Here is a 9,967-nt window from a genome sequence, read left to right on the forward strand (position 1 = left end):
TGGCCTTGGGTTTGCACTACCTGAGTCTTAGAGGTGCAACAACATCAAGGGCAGATTTACAAACAGAGTCCAGATGAGATAGTAATCCATCTATGGTGGACAACTCAGAGGGACTGGACACAAGTTGTTCAAACAGCAGTTCAGAAAAGGCGCTTAACTCACCGGGTGAACTCCAGGTTTCAGTCAAACAGAGGAAATCAAGAGTCGTGGAAAAGATTGACGAACGGAGCGTCGATCGTGAGGAAGGTAAGAAATCCGGATTCACAGCTTAACCCTAGAACACTATCGCTATAAATAGTAACACAATCACTAATGCCGGGTGATTTTTACCCGATATAATATAACCAATAAAAAGTAATCAAATATATCAAAATATGACAACACATGACAAATTAGAGTGGTCTTCTTTTACTTTCAACTGTGCCATGTCTAACAAAATGAAAAACAAAACTCCTAAAACAAAATAATGACTCTGGAAAGCTGGTCTTTGGTCCACCCATTCCTGGGACATTTGAGACTTCCCTGGTGAAGGCACAGGCTCCTCGACACGCAAACAGCTGCAGGAGAGAGAAATCATGTAAATGTATTTGCTCGGGTGTAAATCACCCAGCGATAGTGTTCTAGGGTTAACAAGGCGACCTCCACGGGTACCCCGTCTCCTGCGTCGCTTCCGCATGTCTGGTGGCAGTGGTAGGGGATGCCAGCGCAATGGTACTGCTTTCAGGTAGGGAGGCAGAAAACCCTGGCTATCTTTACCAAACCAAACTGAAACTTTAGTGGAGGAGCCGATTTTCAATAAAGTCTGGTGATTATAAGACAGTATTGAACTGACATGTTGCACAACATTAGCTAAAACAATAAAATCAGACAGATAAAAAAGAGCAGTTGACAGCGTGCCAAACACACAGTCGCCATCTTACCCCACTGTTTGTACACTGACAAGCAATGTAAAATGAATTAGTGCTGGTACGAAAGGATTCACAAAATATTCATCCACGTTTTTAGATACAGAAAGGGAAAGCAGCAAACTCACCGTTAATAGAAGGATATGGCATATGTTGATCTCCTTGGAAAGGAGCATTCAGTTGTTGTGTCACTCTAACATCAGGAGCTGCAGAGCTGCTGTGAGAAACTGTCTCTGACAGTGTGGTAACTCCTGGGACCCTCAGCTCCAGTACAGGAGAAGTAGTTGCTGTTGTCTCATCCAGGTCTCCTAAGGGTTGAAATATAAGAGACAACTATTTAGCTGTATACAGAGAAAATAATGGGGTAGTACCTCTGGATTGGCAGACCAGGTGGTGGTTCCCATCTTTAAGAAAGGGGACCAGAGGGTGTGTTCCAACTATAGGGGGAACACACTCCTCAGCCTCCCTGGGAAAGTCTATGCCAGGGTGCTGGAAAGGAGAGTCCGTCCATTAGTCGAACTTCAGATACAGGAGGAACAATGCGGTTGTCACTGATCCTGTTCATAATTTTCGAGTTTCTAGGCGTAGGCAAGTGGCGGAAGGCTTTTACTTGGGTGGTCTCAGAATCTCATCTCTGCTTTTCGCAGATGATGTGGTTCTGTTGGCTTCATGAGGTGATGGCCTCCAGCTCACACTGGAATGGTTCGAAGCTGAGTGTGAAGCAGTGGGAATGAGAATCATCACCTCCCACCACCACCTGAGGCCATGGTCCTCAGCCGGAAAAAGGTGGAGTGCCCACTCGGGGTCAGGGACGAGTTCCTGCCTCAAGTGCAGGATTATAAGTATCTCAGGGTCTTATTCACGAGTGACGGGAGAGGGGAGCGGGAGATTGACAGACGGATTGGTGCTGCAGCTGCAGTGATGCAGATGCTGTACCGGTCCGTCATGGTGAAGAGAGAGCTGAGTGTAAAAGTGAAGCTCTCAATTTACCGGTCAAAGAATCTACGTCCCTACCCTCACCTATGGTCATGAGCAATGTTCCCTCTAATTTTTCATGTGTCTGAGCGAACACACAAACTCCCTGAGCGATCCCTTGGACCACTGTGAGCGACATCAGACGTGTGCACTGTTGTTATAGACAGTGTTGTTGTTAATGTATGTTTGGGGGCGTTGCACCCCGGAACCTTCAGAGGGTTTTCAGGGTTCTCCCTGCCGGAATGTTATGTGTGGGACAGTTTCCTGTATGTGTCACGACTAGCTGTGATTGTTTAACAAAGTGGTCAGTAAACGTCCTGAAACTGGCACTTGAGTTTCCGAGCATTTTTATCCTGAGGTTATAACACCTTTTTGGCGACGAGGATAAAAGCCGAACGCGGACCGTTTTGAGTTTTTGCTACGGATTTTGCAGTCAGACTACCACTTTGCATCTATGGCTACGATCGGATCGCTCACGGAGTTTGCCGAGGGAGACGGCGACTGGATTGAATATGTCGAGAGGCTGGAACACTTTTTCTTGGCAAACGACATTTCGGACGAAGGAAAAAAAAGGTCAGTTCTTCTCAGTGCGTGCGGAGCGAGGACCTACAAGTTGATACGTAACCTGACGACGCCTCGGAAACCCGGGGACTTCAGTTTCAAAGAACTGGTGACGTTGGTGCAAAATCATCACTGCCCGAAACCCTCCGTGATTGTTCAGCGGTTCAAATTCCACACTCATTCACGCAAGCCGGGAGTTTCGGTGGCTGCGTATGTGACGGAGCTGAGACAGCTGTCGGAGCACTGTGAGTTTGGAGGCGTGCTGGATGACATGCTCCGCGACAGGTTGGTGTGTGGTATAAATGATGATGGCATGCAGCGTCGGTTGTTAGGGGAGCCCACACTGGACTTTAAGAAAGCTTTAGAAATTGCTCAGGCAATAGAAACGGCAGCTAATAACACTAAAGACATTCGGAAAGCTAACAACAATATGCAATCAACCGAGGTGCATCATGTGTCTCAGAGTGTGAGGGGCAAACCGAGGGAGCTTGTGGAGTGTTACCGGTGTGGGGGAGCACACTTTGCCAAGGACTGTGTTTTCAAAGACAGTACCTGCCATAACTGCAAGAAAAAGGGGCACTTAGCCAAGAAATGCAGGGGCACTAAGGAGAAATCAAAGAAGGAATGGAAGACAAAACACAAACTAAACACACATCACCTGCAGAGCATGGCGCCTGAGGAGGATGAGTGTGTTTTCAATATGTTTAATCTGGTTGGCTTTAATAAGTGCCGTGCGGAGCCCATCTATGCCACTATCCAGGTAAATGGGAAGGAGCTACAAATGGAGGTGGATACAGGGGCCTCAGCTTCCATGATCAGCCAAGCCACCTACCACAGCTTGTGGCACTCGGGCGGGGCACCAGCTCTCCAAGCGACTGAGATAAGCCTGAGACAGTACACGGGTGAATGCATTCCCCTGCTTGGTGCCATAGAGGTGCATGCAGCCTATCAGGGTCAAGAAGCTGCAGCAACACTACTAGTGGTGAAAGGGGAAGGGCCTAGTCTGCTGGGTCGTGACCTTCTGCAGAAAATCCGCCTGAACTGGAGGGAAATCAGGTATGTAACTGTAATAGCAGAATTACTTGGAAAGTATGCTGATGTGTTCAAGAATGAATTGGGCACTCTCCGGGGCACCACTGTGAAGCTGTGTGTGGATCCTTTTGCCCGGCCACGCTTTTTCAAACCACGCACTGTACCATACGCCATGAAGGCCAAGGTGGAAGCAGAGTTGGAGAGACTACAACAGATAGGGGTCATTGAGCCAATAGAGTTCTCGGACTGGGCAGCCCCGATTGTACCAGTGTTGAAGGAGGACGGAGGGGTGCGTATATGCGGTGATTACAAACTGACAGTAAACCAAGCCTCTCAGCTAGACGCCTACCCTCTGCCTCGAGTGGATGACCTGTTTGCCACACTGGCAGGTGGTCAGACATTCACCAAGTTGGATATGAGTCATGCTTACCAGCAGTTGCTGCTGGATGAGGAATCAAAAAAATATGTGACAATAAACACACACAAGGGGCTGTTCAAGTACAACCGCCTGGTGTTTGGCGTTGCATCCAGTCCGGCTATCTTTCAGCGCACCATGGACAATCTTCTGCAAAACATTCCTGGTGTTGCTGTTTACTTGGATGACATTTTAGTTACAGGTAAAACAGAAGAGGAGCATCTGCGTAACCTTGAGCAGGTGTTGAAGAAGCTCTCAGGAGCTGGGTTGCGGTTGAAGCGCAGTAAGTGTGTTTTCCAAGCCCCTAGTGTGACATACCTGGGTCATCGCATCTCTGCTCAGGGCCTGTCCCCACTGGAAGAGAAAGTGAGGGCAGTAAAGGAAGCCCCGAGTCCAAAGAATGTAACTGAACTAAGATCATTCTTGGGCTTAGTGAACTATTATGGGAAGTTTTGCCTGACCTCTCCAGCATGCTTGCTCCCCTGTATGGGCTACTGCACAAAGACAGTCAGTGGAGGTGGTCCCAAGCACAGGAGAAGGCTTTCAGACAGGTGAAAGAACTGTTACAATCGGCACCGCTCCTGGTGCATTTTGATCCGGAGAAGGAGGTGGTCCTGTCCTGTGATGCCTCCCCGTATGGCATAGGAGCTGTTCTTTCACATCGCATGGAAGAAGGGGAAGAGAAACCGGTCGGATATGCGTCACGCACGCTCACAGCAGCAGAAAAGGGCTATTCACAGCTTGAGAAGGAAGGCTTAGCAATAGTTTTTGCTGTGAAACGCTTTCATCAGTACCTGTATGGCCGCCCATTTACTGTTGTTACAGACCATAAGCCCCTCCTGAGTCTTTTTAGTGAAACAAAAGGCATCCCACCCATGGCTTCAGCCCGGGTTCAGCGCTGGGCATTAACACTGTCGGCATACCAGTATCGCATTGTTTATAAGGCGGGACCTGAAAATGCGAATGCAGATGCTTTTAGCCGCCTCCCCCTCTCGGAGGTCCCCGACCAGTCCAACATGTCCCCAGAAACTGTGTTTTTGCTGGACAGGCTGGCGAACACTCCGGTCTGTGCTAAAAACATCAAAGCATGGACTGAACGGGATCCAGAGTTATCTCAGGTTAAACAGTGGCTGCTGCAGGGCTGGCCAGCAACAGTGGAGCAGGATCAGCTCAAACCGTATGCCAAGCGTCAGCAGGAGCTCAGTGTTCAAGATGGCTGCATCCTGTGGGGTTCCAGAGTCATTGTTCCGCCTCCAGGTCGGTCACAGATTATTGAAGTGTTGCATGAGGCTCATCCAGGGATTTCTCGAATGAAAAGTCTGGCAAGGTCATTCGTGTGGTGGCCGGGAATGGACAGTGCTTTGGAAGACAAGGTAAAAGCCTGTTCTCAATGTCAGTCAAACCAAAAAATGCCACCACCTGCCCCACTCCACCCATGGGAGTGGCCTGGCCGTCCATGGTCCAGGCTTCATCTAGATTTTGCCGGCCCCTTTTTGGGCCACATGTTCCTGGTGTTGGTGGATGCGCATTCAAAATGGCTGGATGCCCACATAACGCCAACCATCACAGCCCCAGTCGTCACAGACACACTCCGGAGAATCTTTGCAACACATGGATTACCTGAGGCAGTGGTCACGGACAATGGGCCCACGTTCACAAGTGGGGTTTTCCAAGAATTTATGGAGAGAAATGGGATCCGACATATCCGCACCGCCCCCTACCACCCTGCCTCCAATGGCTTAGCGGAGCGCGCCGTGGAGACACTGAAAGATGGTCTGAAAAAAATGCCAGGTCTTTCAATAGAAAAGAGGCTCTGCCGTTTCCTGTTTCAGTATCGCATCACGCCTCATACAACCACAGGCTTGTCCCCAGCGGAGTTGCTGATGGGGAGGAAGCCCAGATCTCATCTGGATCTTCTTCGCCCAGATGTGGGGGCCAGGGTCACCCAGTCACAAAGTGGGCAGAAGAGGAGACATGATCTACATGCCAGAGGCTGTGTTTTCAAGCAGGGAGACTGTGTGTATATCAAAAACTTTACGGGTGGCTCACAGTGGCTGCCTGGCGTCATTCACCACAGTTCGGGTCCAGTATCTTTTGTGGTGGAGTTATTGGATGGCAGACGAGTTCGCAGGCACAAGGATCAAGTGAGAGCCCGCACGGATGGAGCTGAGAAGAGGGCTCAGAGTGGTTCGCATGCACATGGTGGAAACAGGGCTGTGGACATCGTGGGGCCTCAGAGTGGTTCACCCGGAGGGGAAGTCATGTCAGCAACCCCTGAGATCGGGATTGGTTCTTCAGTATCACCAGAAGGGCTGGTGGAGCAATCTAAGTCACCTGAGCCGAACCCAGCCACAGGAGCTCAGCAGGCTCCTAGCCTGGAGAACCCAGCAGCAGGACTGAGAAGGTCAAAGAGGCAGCACAAGCCCCCTGATAGACTGACTTGTTAAAATAATGTGGTGTTGTATTCTCCCTCTCTTTTCGTACTTATGCATAATTGCTATGTTGTGGGTTTTTGCTTAAGGGGAGGGAAGTGTTATAGACAGTGTTGTTGTTAATGTATGTTTGGGGGCGTTGCACCCCGGAACCTTCAGAGGGTTTTCAGGGTTCTCCCTGCCGGAATGTTATGTGTGGGACAGTTTCCTGTATGTGTCACGACTAGCTGTGATTGTTTAACAAAGTGGTCAGTAAACGTCCTGAAACTGGCACTTGAGTTTCCGAGCATTTTTATCCTGAGGTTATAACAACTGTGGTCACGCCAGCATCTAATCCATCCAAGTTACATGGTTTATTAAAATAATCAAATTACAGCATCTACATTTATGTTAGACTACTTTTAATTAACTGCTTTAGCCCACATACAATGAAAATGAAAAAAATCCTGTTCATGACCTGTGTAGTATGTTAACACTATTGGAAGTAAAAATAACTTGAACTCCAATTTTGAAAACACAACTTTCTTTGTTTTCTTTTTTTTCATAAAGCTCTGACTTGTATTATGAGTCTGTGGTCTGGGAGAGAGTCCTATAACTCTCTGTCTGCAAAATACAGTATATAATGACCAATGCTGGGCAATTAATTATATAGTTACTACTTCAAAAAAGTAACTCAGTTTGGCAAACAACAAAGTTTTTTGCAGCTATTTATTTTTTTTAATGCAGCCAAGGCATTTTTAAATAAACATTTCAAACTATTTACAGAACAATCAGCTGTTCTGCATCAAATCTGATGCCACACAAATTATTTGTGCCACTCCAAAAAACAATTTCTGTCCACTATGAGATAAAGGAGAACAACAGCCTGATACCTGCAGGCCTTACAACAGGAGATGTATCACTGCTGTAACACCTGTAACATTCAGCAGTCGCCTCATTGTTCTGACACACCAACAAAACTATTGACTACACTACACACTAACTGCACAAGATTTGCGCTAAACGTCTCAAATCTCTCACATCTCAGAACACCGCCGTCACTCCTAAAACTTCCCCCCGTTTCTTAACAACTAGATGCCACGTTGCCATATCATTTTTTGATTGGTCGACATGGTACTTTTTTGGACGAATAGGAAAGGGTGGGGGGTTTTTTGGTTTTGTTTTTGCTCACAGGTGGAGAGTGCTTTCGAGCGTTTTCCTTATAAAACGTCGTTTTTACCGTTTCTTCCCGCAGTAAATATAAACAACCATAGTATTCAGGAAGAAAACCAAACATTGCATATATTTTTATCATAACTCTGGTTTTACGTGGCCTATCAACACAATTTAAAAACTGGTATAAAGTCCACACTTTTTCCGTCAATTGTTCCGTCTGTCGTGCTCACATCTCCAATGGTTGTACACGTTGTCATTAATGTGGCTTCACTGCACATCAGCCACGCCGCTTTGCTAGCTAAAACACCGGTGTTGGCACATAAGGACGCTGTCATAGCCTGTCAACAACATTGATTGGCTGCGTATATACGAATGTGAATCGCATTATTGGCTGGACTATGGGATAAGGTGGCATCGTTCTAATCCCATACGGGAGCAGCCAGTCACTTACTGACTAACACTGCAAAACAGAATTGTTAAAGTTTTAATTTTAATTTCAATTCAGGTTAGATTTTTTTGTGCCCAACGCAGATTTCCTGTGCGCAGAGACCGTGCCAGCAGTGCGCAATTGCGCACGTGCGCAGCTTAGAGGGAACATTGGTCATGAGCTGTGGGTAGTGACAGAAAGAACGAGATCGCGGATACAAGTGACGGAAATGAGCTTCTTCTGAAGGGTGGCTGGCCTCTCCTTTAGAGATAGGGTGAGAAGTTCATCCATATGGGAGGGGCTCAGAGTAGAGCCCCTGCTCCTCCACATCAAAAGGAGCCAGTTGAGGTGGCTCCTTTCGAGGTGGTTCAAGGATGCCTCCTGTGCGCCTCCTGGGTGAGGTGTTCCGGGCAGGTCCCACGCAGCGGAGGCCCCGGGGCAGACCCGGGACACGCTGGAGAGATTATATTTTCTCGGCTGGCCTGGGATCGCCTTCATGTTCCCCCGGACAAGCTGGAGGAGGTAGCTGGGGAGAGTGAGGTCTGGGCTTCTCTGCTTAGGCTGCTGCCCCTGCGACCCGGCCCCAGATAAGCAGAAGAAGATGGATGGATGGAGGGATAATTACCTAACTACATAATTTAACAAGGGGGTATGCAAATTATTCATTCACAAATGGTCAGGTAGCATTGGCTAGCGTTTTATTTCCATTAATAAATTATTATCATTTTAAAACTGTAATCTATATTCAATTTCTAACTTTAGCAAGGGGAAAGTACTTTTTAAAGGCAGCTTCAGAATTCAAGTAAGTACAAGTTTTAACATATCTAATGACTGATGTGAGCATTTTGAACAATGTACAATGCTGTGCTGGTACAAAAGATTTGGCAAGTTGTTAATCCACATTTTAGAATAAAAATAATAAAAGCAGCATCACACTAACTCACCATTACCAGCAGGATATTCTGCTTGGTAAGGAGCATTCAGTTGTTGTTTCACTCTAACACGATGAGCTGTAGAGCTGCTGTGAGAAACTGTCTCTGAGGGTGTGGTGACTCCTGGGACCTTCAGCTCCACTACAGGAGAAGTATTTACTGTTGTCTCATCCAGGTCTCCTAAGGTTTGAAATACAGGACAGCACTGTTTAACTGGATGGACTTACATACATCCCCAAGTAACAAGTAACACTTTAAGCTAACTTTACACTTCTTTCCAGGAACACAAAACCTCTCAAAACACTACAGGCTCTCCTACACATGTCACATATATTCGAGGAAAGGTGACACCATTTTCTATCGAACTAAATAGTCAATAGTTAGTGGTTTGGTACATGTTGATCTCCAGAGCGCTCTTCTCTAGTCTTGATTCTGATTTGAGCAGGGATGAAAACAGAAAGGAAGCTTACTTTTTAAGGTTGTGTTGGTGGAGTTGGTTTTATTATCAGGTATGTAGACTGCTGGTACACTTGATGTCCAGTTTATGTCAGGTGGAGGCTGAATACAAAACACTCTCAACAGGATTGCCTCATCAGAGATGCTGGTGCTTCTTCTCTGCACAAACACTGCAAATGAAACGACACCACCTCAAAACGATGAATCTACACTGAGTCATTATATTTGAAATATGAGATATTATTGGAGGCATAATTTTACATGAACATTTTCTATTTAAAATACCAAAGTCAAAGCTCTTACCTGGGACAAGATGTGGAGATAAAAAGAAAGCAATCCACATGATGTTCAGCAGAGCTACGATAATATGAGTCCACTGCATGTTTCTGTGTGCTGCTGTTCTGCACCCGCACATGCACCTGACACTGTGAGCACAGCAACAGATGGTGTGCAATAAAGACATGCTGAAGGATACATCAGCAGCCCTCAGATATTTTAAAATAACTTCATCTCTCTCTGCGGGTGTTTGTGGGCTTCTGATTGAGCAATTTCTCATTTAACCACAAAGAACCAACAGCACATGATCATCAGAGTGTCTGGTCTCCAGAGCACAAAATGTACCATCAGTGCAATTAACCAGAGCTACGTTTGGACACAAATACACTAAATTCTTGAAC

At 46.8% G+C, this 9,967-nt stretch overlaps 1 long non-coding RNA gene and 1 pseudogene across 1 annotated transcript; one reads left to right on the forward strand and one right to left on the reverse strand.

Moving 5' to 3' along the window:
• Window positions 1-2,334: 2,334 nt before the first annotated feature.
• Window positions 2,335-6,335, forward strand: LOC120439208 (annotated as a pseudogene).
• Window positions 6,336-8,892: 2,557 nt separating this feature from the next.
• On the reverse strand, window positions 8,893-9,723 carry LOC120438149. The gene is made up of 3 exons (XR_005611703.1): window positions 9,594-9,723; window positions 9,305-9,460; window positions 8,893-9,014 (listed from the first exon to the last, which is right to left on the reverse strand). It is a non-coding gene; the product is annotated as an uncharacterized LOC120438149 (long non-coding RNA).
• Window positions 9,724-9,967: the final 244 nt, after the last annotated feature.

Source organism: Oreochromis aureus, linkage group 3 (assembly GCF_013358895.1).
Source record: "Oreochromis aureus strain Israel breed Guangdong linkage group 3, ZZ_aureus, whole genome shotgun sequence".
Classification (NCBI taxonomy): Eukaryota; Metazoa; Chordata; class Actinopteri; order Cichliformes; family Cichlidae; genus Oreochromis; species Oreochromis aureus.